General features: G+C 46.6%; 1 protein-coding gene across 1 annotated transcript in view; it reads right to left on the bottom strand.

The window, feature by feature from the left end:
* ZFAND3 (zinc finger AN1-type containing 3) overlaps positions 1-26,169 on the bottom strand; it is a 186,137-nt gene that overhangs the window by 101,245 nt on the left and 58,723 nt on the right. The gene's annotated exons all lie outside the window — the stretch shown is intronic.

The following is a 26,169-nucleotide window of genomic DNA, read 5'->3' as shown; positions in this document are numbered from 1 at the left end:
TGAGAACAAGTCTCTGAGCCAAATGCCTGCGCTCTGCCGACGCTCCCATCATGGCACCGCGCCCAAAATCACTAAACATCACTATAAATATTTAGAGCGTGCGCCGGGCGGAGGCGTTGAGCAGCCGGATTCATCATCGCGCCAGCCCAAAAACATTGTCTGCAAGAAGAGGAGGATACATAATACACAAGACGAGATCCGCTCACCCAAACACATGGCGCAAATGTGGTGCCCGCATCTAGACAAGAACCAGGTCCGGATTATTGTGGGCATGGGTACAGCGCGAGGCCTCTAGTACCAGACCAGTACACCAGAGGGCCAATGCAGCCGGGAGGAGGGGGGGAGCGGAGGAGGAGCTGGATACTGACCCAACTGCAGAGTCTGCCGGAAAAGAAGGGGGAAACTGATACAACTGCAGAGTCTGCTCGAGGAGGAGGGGGATACTGATACAACTGCAGAGTCTGCTCGAGAAGGAGGGGTATACTGATACAACTGCAGAGTCTACTAGAGAAGGAGGGCGATACTGATACAACTGCAGAGTCTACTAGAGAAGGAGGGGGATACTGATACAACTGCAGAGTCTACTAGAGAAGGAGGGGGAAACTGATACAACTGCAGAGTCTGCTCGAGGAGGAGGGGGAAACTGATACAACTGCAGAGTCTGCTCGAGGAGGAGGGGGATACTGATACAACTGCAGAGTCTGCTCGAGAAGGAGGGGTATACTGATACAACTGCAGAGTCTACTAGAGAAGGAGGGCGATACTGATACAACTGCAGAGTCTACTAGAGAAGGAGGGGGATACTGATACAACTGCAGAGTCTACTAGAGAAGGAGGGGGATACTGATACAACTGCAGAGTCTACTAGAGAAGGAGGGGGATACTGATACAACTGCAGAGTCTACTAGAGAAGGAGGGGGATACTGATACAACTGCAGAGTCTGCTAGAGATGGAGGGGTATACTGATACAACTGCAGAGTCTACTAGAGAAGGAGGGGGATACTGATACAACTGCAGAGTCTACTAGAGAAGGAGGGGGATACTGATACAACTGCAGCGTCTACTAGAGAAGGAGGGGGATACTGATACAACTGCAGAGTCTGCTAGAGATGGAGGGGTATACTGATACAACTGCAGAGTCTACTAGAGAAGGAGGGGGATACTGATACAACTGCAGAGTCTACTAGAGAAGGAGGGGGATACTGATACAACCGCAGGGTCTACTAGAGAAGGAGGGGGATACTGATACAACTGCAGAGTCTACTAGAGAAGGAGGGGGATACTGATACAACTGCAGAGTCTGCTAGAGATGGAGGGGTATACTGATACAACTGCAGAGTCTGCTCGAGGAGGAGGAGGATACTGATACAACTGCAGAGTCTGCTGGAGAAGGAGGAGGATACTGATACAACTGCAGAGTCTACTAGAGAAGGAGGGGGATACTGATACAACTGCAGAGTCTACTAGAGAAGGACAAAGATACTGATACTAATGCAGCATCTGCTAGGGAAGGAGGGGGATACTGATGCAACTGCAGAGTCTACTAGAGAAGGAGGAGGATACTGATACAACTGCAGAGTCTACTAGAGAAGGAGGGGGATACTGATACAACTGCAGAGTCTACTAGAGAAGGAGGGGGTACTGATACAACTGCAGAGTCTACTAGAGAAGGAGGGGGATACTGATACAACTGCAGAGTCTACTAGAGAAGGAGGGGGTACTGATACAACTGCAGAGTCTACTAGAGAAGGAGGAGGATACTGATACAACTGCAGAGTCTGCTCGAGGAGGCGGGGGATACTGATACAACTGCAGAGTCTACTAGAGAAGGAGAGGGCTACTGATACAACTGCAGAGTCTACTAGAGAAGGACAGGGACACTGATACTAATGCAGCATCTGCTAGAGAAGGAGAGGGATACTGATACAACTGCAGAGTCTACTAGAGAAGGAGGGGGATACTGATACAACTGCAGAGTCTACTAGAGAAGGAGGGGGATACTGATATTATTGCAGATTCTACTAGAGAAGGAGGGGGATACTGATACAACTGCAGAGTCTACTAGAGAAGGAGGGGGATACTGATATTATTGCAGAGTCTACTAGAGAAGGAGGGGGATACTGACATTATTGCAGATTCTACTAGAGAAGGAGGGGGATACTGATACAACTGCAAAGTCTGCTAGAGAAGGACATAAATACTGATACTACTGCAGCATCTGCTATAGGAGGAGGGGGATACTGATACAAGTGCAGAGTCTGCTGGAGAGGACGGGGATACTGATACAACTGCAGAATCTACTAGAGAGGTCGGGGATACAGATACTATTGCAGCATCTGCTGGAGGAGGAGGGGGATATGGATACTACTGCCCAGTCTGCTGGAGGAGGAGGGGTATACTGATACTACTGCAGAGTCTGCTAGAGGAGGATGGGGATACTGATACAACTGCAGAGTCTACTAGAGAGGGAGGGGGATACTGATACAAGTGCATATTCTGCTAGTAGAGGAGAGGAACAGTGATACTACTGCAGATTCTGCTGGAGGAGGATGGGGATACTGGAGAGATGTGTGAATATACCTCACACTGCTGTGCTCTGTGCACTCTGCAGCCAGTGTTATGTATAATCCCTGGAGAGATGTGTAATCAGACCTCACACTGCTGTGCTCTGTGCAGCCAGTGTTATGTACTGTCCCTGTAGAGATGTGTAATCAGACCTCACACTGCTGTGCTCTGTGCTCTCTGCAGCCAGTGTTATGTATTGTCCCTGGAAAGATGTGTAATCAGACCTCACACTGCTGTGCTCTGTGCTCTCTGCAGCCAGTGTTATGTATTGTCCCTGGATTGATGTGTAATCAGACCTCACACTGCTGTGCTCTGTGCTCTCTGCAGCCTGTGTTATGTATTGTACCTGGAGAGATGTGTAATCAGACCTCACACTGCTGTGCTCTGTGCAGCCAGTGTTATGTACTGTCCCTGGAGAGATGTGTAATCAGCCCTCACACTGCTGTGCTCTGTGCTCTCTGCAGCCAGTGTTATGTATTGTCCCCAGAGAGATGTGTAATCAGCCCTCACACTGCTGTGCTCTGTGCTCTCTGCAGCCTGTGTTATGTATTGGCCCTGGAGAGATGTGTAATCAGACCTCACACTGCTGTTCTCTGTGCTCTCTGCAGCCAGTGTTATGTATTGTCCCTGGAGAGATGTATAATCATACCTCACACTGCTGTGCTCTGTGCTCTCTGCAGCCAGTGTTATGTATGGTCCCTGGAGAGATGTGTAATCAGACCTCACACTGCTGTGCTCTGTGCTCTCTGCAGCCAGTGTTATGTATTGTCCCTGGATAGATGTGTAATCACACCTCACACTGCTGTGCTCTGTGCTCTCTGCAGCCTGTGTTATGTACTGTCCCTGGAGAGATGTGTAATCAGACCTCACACTGCTGTGCTCTGTGCTCTCTGCAGCCAGTGTTATGTATTGTCCGTGGAGAGAGGTGTATTCAGACCTCACACTGCTGTGCTCTGTGCTCTCTGCAGCCAGTGTTATGTATTGTTCCTGGAGAGATGTGTAATCAGACCTCACACTGCTGTGCTCTGTGCTCTCTGCAGCCAGTGTTATGTACTGTCCCTAGAGAGATGTGTAATCACACCTCACACTGCTGTGCTCTGTGCTCTCTGCAGCCAGTGTTATGTATTGTCCCTGGAGAGATGTATAATCAGACCTCACACTGCTGTGCTCTGTGCTCTCTGCAGCCACTGTTATGCACAGACCCCGCCTTGTTTGAAAATACAAAGCAATATAAAATAATCCTATGGACAGATTCTAAAGCGCATTCAGAGTTTATTAGGTTCAATCTTTACATCCAGTGTAATTCCTGGTTTCCAGCGACGCCGCTCTTAGTCCAAACGGAGTTCATTGGATTATTTTTATATTTGTGAGTGCCGGTAGTGGCAGCAGGGCTGTGAGTTATGGATTTATATTTCAGGATTGTGGCTTCTTGTATGGCACGGAGGGTTTGTCCTCACACTGCTGTGCTCTGTGCCCAAGCTGAAGGCTGCTACAATATGTACTTTGTCCCATTTGTATTGATTTCCCCTTTGGGGGATGAATAACATTTTTCTTATTTACCATTTTACTCAAAGAAGAGTTAAGGCAGTGTTTTTCAACCTTTTTTGAGCTGCGGCACACTTTTTATACTTAGAAAATCCTGGGGCACACCACCAACCAAAATAGCACAAAATGACACTAAAACAGTCATATTATACATATAGTTAATAATATATATTCTACATTTATTTTACTCACTCAGTGTGAAACCTCTTCCTCAACAGTTCTCAGTTTCTCCCTGTTTTTAGTATATGGTGCTGATTATTATGTGGCTCATATACTGCAAAATAAAGGGGTACTATGAGAAGTACTATGGCCATGAGGCCAATATACTCAGCATATGAGCTGGTACTTGTAGTACTCCAGCCTCATGACTATAGTATTTCTCATTTTACATCACTGCGCATTGCCGGGAAACAAAACACAGGGGGCACCATAGTTTGGGGAACTTCCCCGCGGCACACCCGACCATGTGTCGCGGCACACTGGTTGAAAATCACTGAGTTAAGGAACAGCTCAATGCAGAGAACTAAGAGCACAGCAGGGTGAGGACAAGTCCTCTAGTGTACCTGGAGAATGCATGGCTATTTACCTCCGGGTACTTGCAGTTTTTACCTGTTGGCATAACAGATACCAAGTAACAGCTGTTAGGCCACCGGGAGGCGGCCCGATACTATGTAGCTGCGCCTGCAGGTCGCTCCTGCTCTACAGCCTGAAGGTCAGAAACAGGGTCAGCTCCAGGGAGCAAGGATAAGATGTCTCATGACCAAAGCCAAGTCCTCAAGACGCTCTCCAGCCTGACAGCCCCAGCGGCTTCTTCTAATAGGACGGAGCGTCAGGAATCAGCAGCTTAGTATTCCAGGCAGCAGTGGGCAGCCGCTCACACATTTACATATCCTGCGCCGTGATTACAAAACATCCAGCTGCGCTGCAATCATTTACTGGAGAATTTTATATTTCCTCAAAGGGAATACAAGAGGAAGGGCAAAACGGAGAGCGCAGACTTAGGGCGTAAGAGGAAGGGCAAAACGGAGAGCGCGGACTTAGGGCGTAAGAGGAAGGGCAAAACGGAGAGCGCGGACTTAGGGCGTAAGAGGAAGGGCAAAACGGAGAGCGCAGACTTAGGGCGTAAGAGGAAGGGCAAAACGGAGAGCGCAGACTTAGGGCGTAAGAGGAAGGGCAAAACGGAGAGTGCAGACTTAGGGCGTAAGAGGAAGGGCAAAACGGAGAGCGCAGACTTAGGGCGTAAGAGGAAGGGCAAAGCGGAGAGCGCAGACTTAGGGCGTAAGAGGAAGGGCAAAACGGAGAGCGCAGACTTAGGGCGTAAGAGGAAGGGCAAAACGGAGAGCGCAGACTTAGGGCGTAAGAAGAAGGGCAAAACGGAGAGAGAGAGAGCGGCGTCCGGGCGTAAGAGGAAGGGCAAAGCGGAGAGAGAGAGAGAGAGAGCGGCGTCCGGGCGTAAGAGGAAGGACAAAGCGGAGAGAGAGAGAGCGGCGTCCGGGCGTAAGAGGAAGGGCAAAGCGGAGAGAGAGAGAGCGGCGTCCGGGCGTAAGAGGAAGGGCAAAGCGGAGAGAGAGAGAGCGGCGTCCGGGCGTAAGAGGAAGGGCAAAGCGGAGAGAGAGAGAGAGAGAGCGGCGTCCGGGCGTAAGAGGAAGGACAAAGCGGAGAGAGAGAGAGCGGCGTCCGGGCGTAAGAGGAAGGGCAAAGCGGAGAGAGAGAGAGCGGCGTCCGGGCGTAAGAGGAAGGGCAAAGCGGAGAGAGAGAGAGCGGCGTCCGGGCGTAAGAGGAAGGGCAAAACGGAGAGCGCGGACTTAGGGCGTAAGAGGAAGCACAAAGCGGAGAGAGAGAGCGGCGATCGGGCTCTCTCCAGGGACAATACATAACACTGGCTGCAGAGAGCACAGAGCACAGCAGTGTGAGGTATGATTACACATCTCTCCAGGGACAATACATAACACTGGCTGCACAGAGCACAGAGTACAGCAGTGTGAGGTCTGATTACACATCTCTCCAGGGACAGTACATAACACTGGCTGCAGAGAGCACAGAGCACAGCAGTGTGAGGTCTGATTACACATCTCTCCAGGGACAGCACATAACACTGGCTGCAGAGAGCACAGAGCACAGCAGTGTGAGGTCTGATTACACATCTCTCCAGGGACAATACATAACACTGGCTGCAGAGAGCACAGAGCACAGCAGTGTGAGGTCTGATTACACATCTCTCCAGGGACAATACATAACACTGGCTGCACAGAGCACAGCAGTGTGAGGTAGGAATATATAACCCTTTAATCCAAAGTCACTTTAATAGAAAAGGAGAGAGAAGCAATGTGAATGTCAATTACAGCATAAGAGGAATATGTCCCTTTAATAGCGGGTGCGATACTCTGCAGAGAGGCTCGGGGGTCTTTATCTCTCCCTCTCTTATGAGGAGATCAATGTCAGATATTCCATGTATAGAAAGCGACGCCTGAAATGCCACCATATTGTTCATCAGTCTTCAGGTATTCTTCAGTGAGGGGCCCGGGAGTCGTCCCCCCATCTACACTCAGACTGCGCCAAATACAGAAGAGGGATAACCTTTACCGAACAAAAGGCGACCGCGTCAGGGAGGGGCGGACCGACGCTGCCGGACCACGGGCTGCGCTCATTCACACACTCACAAAAGATACTGCCGATAGGTTTGTGTGGAAACTGAATGAGCCCGCAAGACGCTGCGGTCAATAGAAATCTCCCAGCACCAACCCCTCCGAACCCCCGAAAAGTCACATCAAATAACAAGTCCCACAGCCTGACAATATATAGAGGAGACACAAAACCTGACACACAATACATACAATGGGGAATACCGTAATGCCAGACTGTACAGGAATATAACTACTATAATACTGCCCCCTATGTACAGGAATATAACTACTATAATACTGTCCCTATGTACAAGAATATAACTACTATAATACTGCCCCCTATGTACAAGAATATAACTACTATAATACTGCTCTCTATGTACAGGAATATAACTACTATAATACTGCCCCCTATGTACAAGAATATAACTACTATAATACTGCCCCCTATGTACAGGAATATAACTACTATAATACTGCCCCCTGTGTACAAGAATATAACTACTATAATACTGCCCCCTATGTACAGGGATATAACTACTATAATACTGCTCCCTATGTACAGGAATATAACTACTATAATACTGCTCCCTATGTACAGGGATATAACTACTATAATACTGCCCCCTATGTACAGGAATATAACTACTATAATACTGCCCCCTATGTACAGGAATATAACTACTATAATACTGCCCCCTATGTACAGGAATATAACTACTATAATACTGCCCCCTATGTACAAGAATATAACTACTATAATACTGCCCCCTATGTACAAGAATATAACTACTATAATACTGCTCCCTATGTACAGGAATATAACTACTATAATACTGCCCCCTATGTACAGGAATATAACTACTATAATACTGCTCCCTATGTACAAGAATATAACTACTATAATACTGCCCCATATGTACAGGAATATAACTACTATAATACTGCCCCCTATGTACAAGAATATAACTACTATAATACTGCCTCCTATGTACAGGAATATAACTACTATAATACTGCCCCCTATGTACAGGAATATAACTACTATAATACTGCCTCCTATGTACAGGAATATAACTACTATAATACTGCCCCCTATGTACAAGAATATAACTACTATAATACTGCCCCCTATGTACAAGAATATAACTACTATAATACTGCCCCCTATGTACAGGAATATAACTACTATAATACTGCCTCCTATGTACAGGAATATAACTACTATAATACTGCCCCCTATGTACAGGAATATAACTACTATAATACTGCCCCCTATGTACAGGAATATAACTACTATAATACTGCCTCCTATGTACAGGAATATAACTACTATAATACTGCCCCCTATGTACAGGAATATAACTACTATAATACTGCCCCCTATGTACAAGAATATAACTACTATAATACTGCCCCATATGTACAGGAATATAACTACTATAATACTGCCCCCTATGTACAAGAATATAACTACTATAATACTGCCTCCTATGTACAGGAATATAACTACTATAATACTGCCCCCTATGTACAGGAATATAACTACTATAATACTGCCTCCTATGTACAGGAATATAACTACTATAATACTGCCCCCTATGTACAAGAATATAACTACTATAATACTGCCTCCTATGTACAGGAATATAACTACTATAATACTGCCCCCTATGTACAGGAATATAACTACTATAATACTGCCTCCTATGTACAGGAATATAACTACTATAATACTGCCCCCTATGTACAGGAATATAACTACTATAATACTGCCCCCTATGTACAAGAATATAACTACTATAATACTGCCCCATATGTACAGGAATATAACTACTATAATACTGCCCCCTATGTACAAGAATATAACTACTATAATACTGCCCCCTATGTACAGGGATATAACTACTATAATACTGCCCCCTATGTACAGGAATATAACTACTGTAATACTGCCCCCTATGTACAGGAATATAACTACTATAATACTGCCCCCTATGTACAAGAATATAACTACTATAATACTGCCTCCTATGTACAGGAATATAACTACTATAATACTGCCCCCTATGTACAGGAATATAACTACTATAATACTGTCCCCTATGTACAGGAATATAACTACTATAATACTGCCCCCTATGTACAGGAATATAACTACTATAATACTGCCCCCTATGTACAAGAATATAACTACTATAATACTGCCTCCTATGTACAGGAATATAACTACTATAATACTGCCTCCTATGTACAGGAATATAACTACTATAATACTGCCCCCTATGTACAGGAATATAACTACTATAATACTGCCTCCTATGTACAGGAATATAACTACTATAATACTGCCCCCTATGTACAGGAATATAACTACTATAATACTGCCCCCTATGTACAGGAATATAACTACTATAATACTGCCCCCTATGTACAAGAATATAACTACTATAATACTGCCCCCTATGTACAAGAATATAACTACTATAATACTGCCCCCTATGTACAGGAATATAACTACTATAATACTGCCCCCTATGTACAGGAATATAACTACTATAATACTGCCCCCTATGTACAGGAATATAACTACTATAATACTGCCCCCTATGTACAGGAATATAACTACTATAATACTGCCCCCTATGTACAGGGATATAACTACTATAATACTGCCCCCTATGTATAGGAATATAACTACTATAATACTGCCCCCTATGTACAGGAATATAACTACTATAATACTGCCCCCTATGTACAGGAATATAACTACTATAATACTGCCCCCTATGTACAGGAATATAACTGCTATAATACTGCCCCCTATGTACAAGAATATAACTACTATAATACTGTCCCCTATGTACAGGAATATAACTACTATAATACTGCCCCCTATGTACAGGAATATAACTACTATAATACTGCTCCCTATGTACAGGAATATAACTACTATAATACTGCCCCCTATGTACAGGAATATAACTACTATAATACTGCCCCCTATGTACAGGAATATAACTACTATAATACTGCCCCCTATGTACAGGAATATAACTACTATAATACTGCCCCCTATGTACAGGAATATAACTACTATAATACTGCCCCCTATGTACAGGAATATAACTACTATAATACTGCCCCCTATGTACAGGAATATAACTACTATAATACTGCCTCCTATGTACAGGAATATAACTACTATAATACTGTCCCCTATGTACAGGAATATAACTACTATAATACTGCCCCCTATGTACAGGAATATAACTACTATAATACTGCCCCCTATGTACAAGAATATAACTACTATAATACTGCCCCCTATGTACAAGAATATAACTACTATAATACTGCCCCCTATGTACAGGAATATAACTACTATAATACTGCCCCCTATGTACAGGAATATAACTACTATAATACTGCCCCCTATGTACAGGAATATAACTACTATAATACTGCCCCCTATGTACAGGGATATAACTACTATAATACTGCCCCCTATGTATAGGAATATAACTACTATAATACTGCCCCCTATGTACAGGAATATAACTACTATAATACTGCCCCCTATGTACAGGAATATAACTACTATAATACTGCCCCCTATGTACAGGAATATAACTGCTATAATACTGCCCCCTATGTACAAGAATATAACTACTATAATACTGTCCCCTATGTACAGGAATATAACTACTATAATACTGCCCCCTATGTACAGGAATATAACTACTATAATACTGCTCCCTATGTACAGGAATATAACTACTATAATACTGCCCCCTATGTAGAGGGATATAACTACTATAATACTGCCCCCTATGTACAGGAATATAACTACTATAATACTGCCCCCTATGTACAGGAATATAACTACTATAATACTGCCCCCTATGTACAGGAATATAACTACTATAATACTGCCCCCTATGTACAGGAATATAACTACTATAATACTGCCCCCTATGTACAGGAATATAACTACTATAATACTGCCCCCTATGTACAGGAATATAACTACTATAATACTGCCCCCTATGTACAGGAATATAACTACTATAATACTGCCCCCTATGTACAGGAATATAACTACTATAATACTGCCCCCTATGTACAGGAATATAACTACTATAATACTGCCCCCTATGTACAAGAATATAACTACTATAATACTGACCCCTATGTACAGGGATATAACTACTATAATACTGCTCCCTATGTACAGGAATATAACTACTATAATACTGCCCCCTATGTAGAGGGATATAACTACTATAATACTGCCCCCTATGTACAGGAATATAACTACTATAATACTGCCCCCTATGTACAGGAATATAACTACTATAATACTGCCCCCTATGTACAGGAATATAACTACTATAATACTGCCCCCTATGTACAGGAATATAACTACTATAATACTGCCCCCTATGTACAGGAATATAACTACTATAATACTGCCCCCTATGTACAGGAATATAACTACTATAATACTGCCCCCTATGTACAGGAATATAACTACTATAATACTGCCCCCTATGTACAGGAATATAACTACTATAATACTGCCCCCTATGTACAGGAATATAACTACTATAATACTGCCCCCTATGTACAAGAATATAACTACTATAATACTGCCCCCTATGTACAGGGATATAACTACTATAATACTGCCCCCTATGTACAGGAATATAACTACTATAATACTGCCCCCTATGTACAAGAATATTACTACTATAATACTGCCCCCTATGTACAGGAATATAACTACTATAATACTGCCCCCTATGTACAGGAATATAACTACTATAATACTGCCCCCTATGTACAGGAATATAACTACTATAATACTGCTGGGGTTGGTGATTCTGGTCCAGTCCTGGACATAAAACACTATAGTAACATTACTTAGCACAGGACACAGTGTGAGGAACCTTCATCATCCAACGTATAAAAATAATTTGATGAGAGCAGAGAAACAGAAAGGTCACCTGATAAATCGTCGCGGTAATGTCTCTAAAAATAAAAGACTCTGAATAATTCTCCAGAACTTTATCACCACAAGTGTAACGAATCCGCTGCAGAAAATGGAAAGTGCATAAATTACACCCTCTGCATGGAGAAGCTCTGCAATACAGAGGAGGTCCGGGGGGGCACAAAGTCACAATCGCAAAAGGACACCAGTTACACACAATACAGAGGGGGTAGTATTATAGTAGTTATATTCTTGTACATAGGGGGCAGTATTATAGTAGTTATATTCCTGTACATAGGGGGCAGTATTATAGTAGTTATATTCTTGTACATAGGGGGCAGTATTATAGTAGTTATATTCCTGTACATAGGGGCAGTATTATAGTAGTTATATTCCTGTACATAGGGGGCAGTATTATAGTAGTTATATTCCTGTACATAGGGGGCAGTATTATAGTAGTTATATTCCTGTACATAGGGGGCAGTATTATAGTAGTTATATTCCTGTACATAGGGACAGTATTATAGTAGTTATATCCCTGTACATAGGGGGCAGTATTATAGTAGTTATATCCCTGTACATAGGGGGCAGTATTATAGTAGTTATATTCTTGTACATAGGGGGCAGTATTATAGTAGTTATATTCCTGTACATAGGGGGCAGTATTATAGTAGTTATATCCCTGTACATAGGGGGCAGTATTATAGTAGTTATATTCATGTACATAGGGGGCAGTATTATAGTAGTTATATTCCTGTACATAGGGGGCAGTATTATAGTAGTTATATTCTTGTACATAGGGGGCAGTATTATAGTAGTTATATTCTTGTACATAGGGGGCAGTATTATAGTAGTTATATTCTTGTACATAGGGGGCAGTATTATAGTAGTTATATTCCTGTACATAGGGGGCAGTATTATAGTAGTTATATTCTTGTACATAGGGGGCAGTATTATAGTAGTTATATTCCTGTACATAGGGGGCAGTATTATAGTAGTTATATTCTTGTACATAGGGGGCAGTATTATAGTAGTTATATTCTTGTACATAGGGGGCAGTATTATAGTAGTTATATTCCTGTACATAGGGGGCAGTATTATAGTAGTTATATCCCTGTACATAGGGGGCAGTATTATAGTAGTTATATTCCTGTACATAGGGGGCAGTATTATAGTAGTTATATTCCTGTACATAGGGGGCAGTATTATAGTAGTTATATTCCTGTACATAGGGGGCAGTATTATAGTAGTTATATTCCTGTACATAGGGACAGTATTATAGTAGTTATATCCCTGTACATAGGGGGCAGTATTATAGTAGTTATATCCCTGTACATAGGGGGCAGTATTATAGTAGTTATATTCTTGTACATAGGGGGCAGTATTATAGTAGTTATATTCTTGTACATAGGGGGCAGTATTATAGTAGTTATATTCTTGTACATAGGGGGCAGTATTATAGTAGTTATATTCTTGTACATAGGGGGCAGTATTATAGTAGTTATATTCTTGTACATAGGGGGCAGTATTATAGTAGTTATATTCTTGTACATAGGGGGCAGTATTATAGTAGTTATATTCTTGTACATAGGGGGCAGTATTATAGTAGTTATATTCCTGTACATAGGGGGCAGTATTATAGTAGTTATATTCTTGTACATAGGGGGCAGTATTATAGTAGTTATATTCCTGTACATAGGGGGCAGTATTATAGTAGTTATATTCTTGTACATAGGGGGCAGTATTATAGTAGTTATATTCTTGTACATAGGGGGCAGTATTATAGTAGTTATATTCTTGTACATAGGGGGCAGTATTATAGTAGTTATATTCCTGTACATAGGGGGCAGTATTATAGTAGTTATATTCCTGTACATAGGGGGCAGTATTATAGTAGTTATATTCCTGTACATAGGGGGCAGTATTATAGTAGTTATATTCCTGTACATAGGGGGCAGTATTATAGTAGTTATATTCCTGTACATAGGGGGCAGTATTATAGTAGTTATATTCTTGTACATAGGGGGCAGTATTATAGTAGTTATATTCCTGTACATAGGGGGCAGTATTATAGTAGTTATATTCCTGTACATAGGGGGCAGTATTATAGTAGTTATATCCCTGTACATAGGGGGCAATATTATAGTAGTTATATTCTTGTACATAGGGGGCAGTATTATAGTAGTTATATTCCTGTACATAGGGGGCAGTATTATAGTGGTTATATTCTTGTACATAGGGGGCAGTATTATAGTAGTTATATTCTTGTACATAGGGGGCAGTATTATAGTAGTTATATTCTTGTACATAGGGGGCAGTATTATAGTAGTTATATCCCTGTACATAGGGGGCAGTATTATAGTAGTTATATTCTTGTACATAGGGGGCAGTATTATAGTAGTTATATTCCTGTACATAGGGGGCAGTATTATAGTAGTTATATTCCTGTACATAGGGGGCAGTATTATAGCAGTTATATTCTTGTACATAGGGGGCAGTATTATAGTAGTTATATTCCTGTACATACGGGGCAGTATTATAGTAGTTATATTCCTGTACATAGGGGGCAGTATTATAGTAGTTATATTCCTGTACATACGGGGCAGTATTATAGTAGTTATATTCCTGTACATAGGGGGCAGTATTATAGTAGTTATATTCCTGTACATAGGGGGCAGTATTATAGTAGTTATATTCCTGTACATAGGGGGCAGTATTATAGTAGTTATATTCCTGTACATAGGGGGCAGTATTATAGTAGTTATATTCTTGTACATAGGGGGCAGTATTATAGTAGTTATATTCTTGTACATAGGGGACAGTATTATAGTAGTTATATTCTTGTACATAGGGGGCAGTATTATAGTAGTTATATTCCTGTACATAGGGGGCAGTATTATAGTAGTTATATTCTTGTACATAGGGGGCAGTATTATAGTAGTTATATTCCTGTACATAGGGGGCAGTATTATAGTAGTTATATTCTTGTACATAGGGGGCAGTATTATAGTAGTTATATTCCTGTACATAGGGGGCAGTATTATAGTAGTTATATTCCTGTACATAGGGGGCAGTATTATAGTAGTTATATTCCTGTACATAGGGGGCAGTATTATAGTAGTTATATTCCTGTACATAGGGGGCAGTATTATAGTAGTTATATCCCTGTACATAGGGGGCAGTATTATAGTAGTTATATTCCTGTACATAGAGGGCAGTATTATAGTAGTTATATTCCTGTACATAGGGGGCAGTATTATAGTAGTTATATTCCTGTACATAGGGGGCAGTATTATAGTAGTTATATTCCTGTACATAGGGGGCAGTATTATAGTAGTTATATTCCTGTACATAGGGGGCAGTATTATAGTAGTTATATTCCTGTACATAGGGGGCAGTATTATAGTAGTTATATTCCTGCACATAGGGGGCAGTATTATAGTAGTTATATTCCTGTACATAGGGGGCAGTATTATAGTAGTTATATTCCTGTACATGGTGGATGTATTGATCACATGTATTACATTACTGATCTCCTCCTTCCCTCTATATACTGAGCTGTATATCCCCTGCACATGTGTAGGTGTCAGTGATCTGGTCCGGGGTCTTTAGTATGAGGATTGGGATGTATTTGCTGTGGATGTAGTGAATAGTTTGTAGTTTTCGGTCTCTTATCTCCCTGATCTTTGTCTATGCTGTGGATGTAGTGAATAGTTTGTAGTTTTCGGTCTCTTATCTCCCTGATCTTTGTCTATGCTGGGGATGTAGTGAATAGTTTGTAGTTTTCGGTCTCTTATCTCCCTGATCTTTGTCTATGCTGGGGATGTGGAGGTTTATATAACAGAAATATGAAGAAATAAATTGGAATATAAACTTGGAGAATTATGAAGTATAATATATAATGGGTTTGGCTGGACATTCCCTTTAAGCTTCACACCCCCCCCCCCCCCCTCATACATGTTAGTGATGGAACCGCTATAACCTGGGGGGCTCAGTGGTGTCTCCGCTTTGCCCTGTCCCGTGGCTTTTAGATTACCCTATCCCCGTGGTGGCGAACCTATGGCACTGGTGGTGGAGGTGGCACTCAGAGCCCTTTCTGTGGGCACTCAGGCCATCACCAGAGATGACTCCAGGTAACTACCTGCAGTCCCAGACAGCCCAGGACTTGCTGTGCACAGAGATATTTTAAAGTGACAGCTGTACCTGGGACTATTTTCTGCTTTATTGGGGTCCTCAGGGTGCTGGTATCAATGAAAACTGTGACAGAGAAGGGAGTATAAATCACAAACTGAATTTCTGTGTTGGCGCTTTGCGATAAATAAGTGGGTCTTGATGGTAGTTTGGGCACTCGGCCTCTACAAGGTTTGCCATCGCTGCCCTATCCTATCCTTATCCTATACAGCCCTGAGTATAATCGTATACCCCTACAACCCTAATGCCCCCCCTCCCCGGTTCAGCGTAGACCAACCTCTCCGCAGCTCCTCAGTCACCAACCCTGAATTTTTTGATATTACTCCTTTATGATAGACTTTCTCCACCCCTATGGTTGTATTGGTCGTAGATACCGGCACCTCTCCCCACCCGGGGGTTCTGCATCCCACCACGGCTGAGCTGGACTCTTCCTGACCTGCCCCAGCCAGACATTGCCCCCATCCAATCTTCCGCCTCTTTCCACGGACTCTCTGGGGCAGCTCATGCCCAGAACACAGGGGGTCCGGCTGCTCCCTCCTCCTAGCGCCCCCCCGCAGTCCCATTTTCCAGGTCCGGTGTCCTGTAGCCTCTGTAAGAAGAGATGAGATCTATCCAGAGCTCGTCACCTCTGCCCCTGCTCCTCCGATATTTCCCCCACGTCCTGCTCCCACCTCCCAAACGTCTCTGCCAAGGAATCCCCCACAACATTGGAGCGGAGAGATCTATAGAGAGCGTCTCAGGTATCGGAATAACCAAGACATGTGACAATCAATACTCCTCCTATAGCGGTTGGAAGGACCCCCCAGCATACAGCGGGTTACTACCCCATATCCTCCTGTAGTGGTTGGAAGGACCCCCCAGCATACAGCGGGTTACTACCCCATATCCTCCTGTAGCGGTTGGAAGGACCCCCAGCATACAGCGGGTTACTACCCCATATCCTCCTGTAGTGGTTGGAAGGACCCCCAGCATACAGCGGGTTACTACCCCATATCCTCCTGTAGCGGTTGGAAGGACCCCCCAGCATACAGCGGGTTACTACCCCATATCCTCCTATAGCGGTTGGAAGGACCCCCAGCATACAGCAGGTTACTACCCCATATCCTCCTGTAGTGGTTGGAAGGACCCCCAGCATACAGCGGGTTACTACCCCATATCCTCCTGTAGTGGTTGGAAGGACCCCCCAGCATACAGCGGGTTACTACCCCATATCCTCCTATAGCGGTTGGAAGGACCCCCCAGCATACAGCGGGTTACTACCCCATATCCTCCTGTAGTGGTTGGAAGGACCTCCCAGCATACAGCGGGTTACTACCCCATATCCTCCTGTAGTGGTTGGAAGGACCCCCCAGCATACAGCGGGTTACTACCCCATATCCTCCTGTAGTGGTTGGAAGGACCCCCCAGCATACAGCGGGTTACTACCCCATATCCTTCTGTAGTGGTTGGAAGGACCCCCCAGCATACAGCGGGTTACCACCCCATATCCTCCTGTAGTGGTTGGAAGGACCCCCCAGCATACAGCGGGTTACTACCCCATATCCTCCTGTAGTTGTTGGTAGGACCTCCCCAGCATACAGCGGGTTACTACCCCATATCCTCCTATAGTGGTTGGAAGGACGCCCAGCATACAGCGGGTTACTACCCCATATCCTCCTGTAGTGGTTGGAAGGACCCCCCAGCATACAGCGGGTTACTACCCCATATCCTCCTATAGTGGTTGGAAGGACCCCCCAGCATACAGCGGGTTACTACCCCATATCCTCCTATAGTGGTTGGAAGGACCCCCCAGCATACAGCGGGTTACTACCCCATATCCTCCTGTAGTGGTTGGAAGGACCCCCCAGCATACAGCGGGTTACTACCCCATATCCTCCTGTAGTGGTTGGAAGGACCCCCCCAGCATACAGCGGGTTACTACCCTATATCCTCCTGTAGTGGTTGGAAGGACCCCCTCCAGCGTACAGCGGGTTACTACCCCATATCATCCTGTAGTGGTTGGAAGGACCCCCCAGCATACAGCGGGTTACTACCCCATATCATCCTGTAGTGGTTGGAAGGACCCCCCCAGCATACAGCGGGTTACTACCCCATATCCTGCTGTAGTGGTTGGTAGGACCCCCCCAGCATACAGCAGGTTACTACCCCATATCCTCCTGTAGTGGTTGGAAGGACCCCCCCAGCATACAGCAGGTTACTACCCCATATCCTCCTGTAGTGGTTGGTAGGACCCCCCCAGCATACAGCGGGTTACTACCCCATATCCTCCTGTAGTGGTTGGAAGGACCCCACCAGCATACAGCGGGTTACTACCCCATATCCTCCTGTAGTGGTTGGAAGGACCCCCCAGCATACAGCGGGTTACTACCCCATATCCTCCTGTAGTGGTTGGAAGGACCCCCCAGCATACAGCGGGTTACTACCCCATATCCTCCTGTAGTGGTTGGAAGGACCCCCCAGCATACAGCGGGTTACTACCCCATATCCTCCTGTAGTGGTTGGAAGGACCCCCCAGCATACAGCGGGTTACTACCCCATATCCTCCTGTAGTGGTTGGAAGGACCCCCCAGCATACAGCGGGTTACTACCCCATATCCTCCTGTAGTGGTTGGTAGGACCCCCTCAGCATACAGCGGGTTACTACCCCATATCCTCCTGTAGTGGTTGGAAGGACCCCCCAGCATACAGCGGGTTACTACCCCATATCCTCCTGTAGTGGTTGGAAGGACCCCCAAGCATACAGCGGGTTACTACCCCATATCCTTCTGTAGTGGTTGGAAGGACCCCCAAGCATACAGCGGGTTACTACCCCATATCCTCCTGTAGTGGTTGGAAGGACCCCCCAGCATACAGCGGGTTACTACCCCATATCCTCCTGTAGTTGTTGGTAGGACCTCCCCAGCATACAGCGGGTTACTACCCCATATCCTCCTGTAGTGGTTGGAAGGACCCCCCAGCATACAGCGGGTTACTACCCCATATCCTCCTATAGTGGTTGGAAGGACCCCCCAGCATACCGCGGGTTACTACCCCATATCCTCCTGTAGTGGTTGGTAGGACCCCCTCAGCATACAGCGGGTTACTACCCCATATCCTCCTATAGTGGTTGGAAGGACCCCCCAGCATACAGCGGGTTACTACCCCATATCCTCCTATAGTGGTTGGAAGGACCCCCCAGCATACAGCGGGTTACTACCCCATATCCTCCTGTAGTGGTTGGTAGGACCCCCTCAGCATACAGCGGGTTACTACCCCATATCCTCCTGTAGTGGTTGGAAGGACCCCACCAGCATACAGCGGGTTACTACCCCATATCCTCCTGTAGTGGTTGGAAGGACCCCCAGCATACAGCGGGTTACTACCCCATATCCTCCTGTAGTGGTTGGAAGGACCCCCAGCATACAGCGGGTTACTACCCCATATCCTCCTGTAGTGGTTGGAAGGACCCCCCAGCGTACAGCGGGTTACTACCCCATATCCTCCTGTAGTGGTTGGAAGGACCCCCAGCATACAGCGGGTTACTACCCCATATCCTCCTGTAGTGGTTGGAAGGACCCCCCCAGCGTACAGCGGGTTACTACCCCATATCCTCCTGTAGTGGTTGGAAGGACCCCCAGCATACAGCGGGTTACTACCCCATATCCTCCTGTAGCGGTTGGAAGGACCCCCAGCATACAGCGGGTTACTACCCCATATCCTCCTGTAGTGGTTGGAAGGACCCCCCAGCATACAGCGGGTTACTACCCCATATCCTCCTGTAGTGGTTGGAAGGACCCCCAGCATACAGCGGGTTACTACCCCATATCCTCCTGTAGTGGTTGGAAGGACCCCCTCCAGCGTACAGCGGGTTACTACCCCATATCCTCCTGTAGTGGTTGGAAGGACCCCCCAGCATACAGCGGGTTACTACCCCATATCCTTCTGTAGTGGTTGGAAGGACCCCCTCCAGCGTACAGCGGGTTACTACCCCATATCCTCCTGTAGTTGTTGGTAGGACCTCCCCAGCATACAGCGGGTTACTACCCCATATCCTCCTGTAGTGGTTGGAAGGACCCCCCAGCATACAGCGGGTTACTACCCCATATCCTCCTGTAGTTGTTGGTAGGACCTCTCCAGCATACAGCGGGTTACTACCCCATATCCTCCTTTAGTGGTTGGAAGGACCCCCCAGCATACAGCGGGTTACTACCCCATATCCTCCTGTAGTGGTTGGAAGGACCCCACCAGCATACAGCGGGTTACTACCCCATATCCTCCTGTAGTGGTTGGAAGGACCCCCCCCAGCATACAGCGGGTTACTACCCCATATCCTCCTGTAGTGGTTGGAAGGACCCCCCAGCGTACAGCGGGTTACTACCCCATATCCTCCTGTAGTGGTTGGAAGGACCCCCCCAGCGTACAGCGGGTTACTACCCCATATCCTCCTATAGTGGTTGGTAGGACCCCCCAGCATACAGCGGGTTACTACCCCATATCCTCCTGTAGTGGTTGGAAGGACCCCCCAGCATACAGCGGGTTACTACCCCATATCCTCCTGTAGTGGTTGGAAGGACCCCCTCAGCATACAGCGGGTTACTACCCCATATCCTCCTGTAGTGGTTGGAAGAACCCCCCAGCATACAGCGGGTTACTACCCCATATCCTCCTGTAGTGGTTGGAAGGACCCCCCAGCATACAGCGGGTTACTACCCCATATCCTCCTGTAGTGGTTGGAAGGACCCCCCAGCATACAGCGGGTTACTACCCCATATCCTCCTGTAGTGGTTGGAAGGACCCCACCAGCATACAGCGGGTTACTACCCCATATCCTCCTGTAGTGGTTGGAAGGACCCCCCCCAGCATACAGCGGGTTACTACCCCATATCCTCCTGTAGTGGTTGGAAGGACCCCCCAGCATACAGCGGGTTACTACCCCATATCCTCCTGTAGTGGTTGGAAGGACCCCCCCCAGCATACAGCGGGTTACTACCCCATATCCTCCTGTAGTGGTTGGAAGGACCCCCAGCATACAGCGGGTTACTACCCCATATCCTCCTGTAGTGGTTGGAAGGACCCCCCAGCGTACAGCGGGTTAGTACCCCATATCCTCCTGTAGTGGTTGGAAGGACCCCCCAGCATACAGCGGGTTACTACCCCATATCCTCCTGTAGTGGTTGGAAGGACCCCCCAGCATACAGCGGGTTACTACCCCATATCCTCCTGTAGTGGTTGGAAGGACCCCCTCAGCATACAGCGGGTTACTACCCCATATCCTCCTGTAGTGGTTGGAAGGACCCCCCAGCATACAGCGGGTTACTACCCCATATCCTCCTGTAGTGGTTGGAAGGACCCCCAGCATACAGCGGGTTACTACCCCATATCCTCCTGTAGTGGTTGGAAGGACCCCCTCACCATACAGCGGGTTACTACCCCATATCCTCCTGTAGTGGTTGGAAGGACCCCCCAGCATACAGCGGGTTACTACCCCATATCCTCCTGTAGCGGTTGGAAGGACCCCCCAGCGTACAGCGGGTTACTACCCCATATCCTCCTGTAGTGGTTGGAAGGACCCCCCAGCATACAGCGGGTTACTACCCCATATCCTCCTGTAGTGGTTGGTAGGACCCCCCCAGCATACAGCGGGTTACTACCCCATATCCTCCTGTAGTGGTTGGAAGGACCCCCCAGCATACAGCGGGTTACTACCCCATATCCTCCTGTAGTGGTTGGAAGGACCCCCCAGCATACAGCGGGTTACTACCCCATATCCTCCTGTATATATATATTCAGCACAACTCTCTCTTCCCACTAAGCCTTTGCAGAACTTTCGTACCTTTTGCCCAAACCACCTTGGCCAGTACTTTCACCCCCGGGGGCCACAAGGAGACTGGTCTGGGGGTCTTCACCTTCCTTAAGAATTGACTGACAGATGCCTCAGCGTCTCCTGCAGCTGTGGTAATAAAATGCGTCCATGCGCTCAGTCATGCGCCATCACTGGCTGCTCCATCGCTATGGGCGCCGCTGGTCTTCAGTCCGTGGCAGGAGTGTGGCATTCCCTCCAGCTGTGCTGGGATATGTGTCCCCTGTGTGTCCTGGAGAGGTCCGCATACTGCTGCGCCCGGGACCCCGTGGGTCCCTTACGGGTGCACAAGCTGCGCCTGCGCCGTTATATCCAGTAGACGCCCTGTGTGCTCCGCCTCTTGTTGTAGATAATATTCCCTTCCATCTCTCCCAGTAAGATGTATGCTTCTTCCTTCCCCGCCTGCTGTGACCCATCCTTCATCCACGCGATCCCCCCCTAAGTTCCCCGCAGGAGCTTCAGGCCCTCCACACCCCTGCGGACCACATCCATGTTAGGTTCTACGTCCTCCATCAATTGGGCCACAACCATTTCCCTGTCCAGAAGTCTGAGCCAGAACCTTGTCTCCATGGCCTCCTCCCTATGTGTCCGAGGTCAGTAGGTCCCTCCCCGGCACCCTGTCCTAGAGGCACACGAATCCTCTCCACATATCACACCAGGGGCCAGGGGCCGTGCTCCCCCTCCTGCAGAGCCACCATCTCACCAGGATCTTATTGGATTCAGGGCTGTGTGGACCTTTAGAGGTTCTGACCCACTTGCAGGTATTTCCCGCTATCCTACTGCAGGACCCATCCTAATATGTAACATTATTGATGCAGACACTCGGAGACCATGGAGCCGGCCCTCGGGTCCTGGAAGAAATCCATAAAAACCTTTTTAGTAATAAGAAAAAAAAAACCATGTATAATTAACAACAAGCAAAACTCAAAGCTTTTACTGCCTGGCAGAACCGCAAGTCCAGACCCCCCCCCCCCCTGCAGAACACAGGAACCAGAGAGAAACTGCTGCTCAATCATAGACGAGGGGCAATGATTCCCCCAAATCTGACCCCCAGCAGAGAGCTCCCTACCAGGTCCCTGCAGGGACGGGTCATTTTGAGTTTTGCTTGTTTTTAATTATTCATGGTTTTTTTTTTCTTATTACTAAAAAGGTTTTTATGGATTTCTTCCAGGACCCGAGGGCCGGCTCCATGGTCTCCGAGTGTCTGCATCAATAATGTTACATATTAGGAGGAGTCCTGCAGTAGGATAGCGGGAAATACCTGCAAGTGGGTCAGAACCTCTGAAGTTCCACACAGCCCTGAATACCTCACACTGCTGTGTTCTGTGCATTGGGCTGCTTCAGATTCCCTCTTGTGAGGTCTGATTACACATCTCTCCAGGGACAATACATAACACTGGCTGCAGAGAGCACAGAGCACAGCAGTGTGAGGTCTGATTACACATCTCTCCAGGGACAATACATAACACTGGCTGCAGAGAGCACAGAGCACAGCAGTGTGAGGTCTGATTACACATCTCTCTAGGGACAATACATAACACTGGCTGCAGAGAGCACAGCAGTGTGAGGTCTGATTACACATCTCTCCAGGGACAATACATAACACTGGCTGCAGAGAGCACAGAGCACAGCAGTGTGAGGTCTGATTACACATCTCTCCAGGGACAATACATAACACTGGCTGCAGAGAGCACAGAGCACAGCAGTGTGAGGTCTGATTACACATCTCTCCAGGGACAATACATAACACTGGCTGCAGAGAGCACAGAGCACAGCAGTGTGAGGTCTGATTACACATCTCTCCAAGGACAATACATAACACTGGCTGCAGAGAGCACAGAGCACAGCAGTGTGAGGTCTGATTACACATCTCTCCAGGGACAGTACATAACACTGGCTGCAGAGAGCACAGAGCACAGCAGTGTGAGGTCTGATTACACATCTCTCCAGGGACAATACATAACACTGGCTGCAGAGAGCACAGGGCACAGCAGTGTGAGGTCTGATTACACATCTCTCCAGGGACAATACATAACACTGGCTGCAGAGAGCACAGAGCACAGCAGTGTGAGGTCTGATTACACATCTCTCCAGGGACAATACATAACACTGGCTGCAGAGAGCACAGAGCACAGCAGTGTGAGGTCTGATTACACATCTCTCCAGGGACAATACATATCACTGGCTGCAGAGAGCACAGCAGTGTGAGGTCTGATTACACATCTCTCCAGGGATAATACATAACACTGGCTGCAGAGAGCACAGAGCACAGCAGTGTGAGGTCTGATTATACATCTCTCCAGGGACAATACATAACACTGGCTGCAGAGAGCACAGAGCACAGCAGTGTGAGGTCTGATTACACATCTCTCCAGGGACAATACATAACACTGGCTGCAGAGAGCACAGAGCACAGCAGTGTGAGGTCTGATTACACATCTCTCCAGGGACAATACATAACACTGGCTGCAGAGAGCACAGAGCACAGCAGTGTGAGGTCTGATTACACATCTCTCCAGGGACAATACATAACACTGGCTGCAGAGAGCACAGAGCACAGCAGTGTGAGGTCTGATTACACATCTCTCTAGGGACAATACATAACACTGGCTGCAGAGAGCACAGCAGTGTGAGGTCTGATTACACATCTCTCCAGGGACAATACATAACACTGGCTGCAGAGAGCACAGAGCACAGCAGTGTGAGGTCTGATTACACATCTCTCCAGGGACAATACATAACACTGGCTGCAGAGAGCACAGAGCACAGCAGTGTGAGGTCTGATTACACATCTCTCCAGGGACAATACATAACACTGGCTGCAGAGAGCACAGAGCACAGCAGTGTGAGGTCTGATTACACATCTCTCCAAGGACAATACATAACACTGGCTGCAGAGAGCACAGAGCACAGCAGTGTGAGGTCTGATTACACATCTCTCCAGGGACAGTACATAACACTGGCTGCAGAGAGCACAGAGCACAGCAGTGTGAGGTCTGATTACACATCTCTCCAGGGACAATACATAACACTGGCTGCAGAGAGCACAGGGCACAGCAGTGTGAGGTCTGATTACACATCTCTCCAGGGACAATACATAACACTGGCTGCAGAGAGCACAGAGCACAGCAGTGTGAGGTCTGATTACACATCTCTCCAGGGACAATACATAACACTGGCTGCAGAGAGCACAGAGCACAGCAGTGTGAGGTCTGATTACACATCTCTCCAGGGACAATACATATCACTGGCTGCAGAGAGCACAGCAGTGTGAGGTCTGATTACACATCTCTCCAGGGATAATACATAACACTGGCTGCAGAGAGCACAGGGCACAGCAGTGTGAGGTCTGATTATACATCTCTCCAGGACAATACATATCACTGGCTGCAGAGAGCACAGCAGTGTGAGGTCTGATTACACATCTCTCCAGGGATAATACATAACACTGGCTGCAGAGAGCACAGGGCACAGCAGTGTGAGGTCTGATTATACATCTCTCCAGGGACAATACATAACACTGGCTGCAGAGAGCACAGAGCACAGCAGTGTGAGGTCTGATTACACATCTCTCCAGGGACAATACATAACACTGGCTGCAGAGAGCACAGAGCACAGCAGTGTGAGGTCTGATTACACATCTCTCCAGGGACAATACATAACACTGGCTGCAGAGAGCACAGAGCACAGCAGTGTGAGGTCTGATTACACATCTCTCCAGGGACAATACATAACACTGGCTGCAGAGAGCACAGAGCACAGCAGTGTGAGGTCTGATTACACATCTCTCCAGGGACAATACATAATACTGGCTGCAGAGAGCACAGCAGTGTGAGGTCTGATTACACATCTCCCCAGGGACAATACATAACACTGGCTGCAGAGAGCACAGAGCACAGCAGTGTGAGGTCTGATTACACATCTCTCCAGGGACAATACATAACACTGGCTGCAGAGAGCACAGAGCACAGCAGTGTGAGGTCTGATTACACATCTCTCCAGGGACAATACATTACACTGGCTGCAGAGAGCACAGAGCACAGCAGTGTGAGGTCTGATTACACATCTCTCCAAGGACAACACATAACACTGGCTGCAGAGAGCACAGAGCACAGCAGTGTGAGGTCTGATTACACATCTCTCCAGGGACAATACATAACACTGGCTGCAGAGAGCACAGAGCACAGCAGTGTGAGGTCTGATTACACATCTCTCCAAGGACAATACATAACACTGGCTGCAGAGAGCACAGAGCACAGCAGTGTGAGGTCTGATTACACATCTCTCCAGGGACAATACATAATACTGGCTGCAGAGAGCACAGAGCACAGCAGTGTGAGGTCTGATTACACATCTCCCCAGGGACAATACATAACACTGGCTGCAGAGAGCACAGAGCACAGCAGTGTGA

Source organism: Engystomops pustulosus, chromosome 3, assembly GCF_040894005.1.
Source record: "Engystomops pustulosus chromosome 3, aEngPut4.maternal, whole genome shotgun sequence".
Classification (NCBI taxonomy): domain Eukaryota; kingdom Metazoa; phylum Chordata; class Amphibia; order Anura; family Leptodactylidae; genus Engystomops; species Engystomops pustulosus.
The sequence above is the reverse complement of the archived record's forward strand: the minus strand, read 5'-3'. Positions and strand labels throughout refer to the sequence as shown.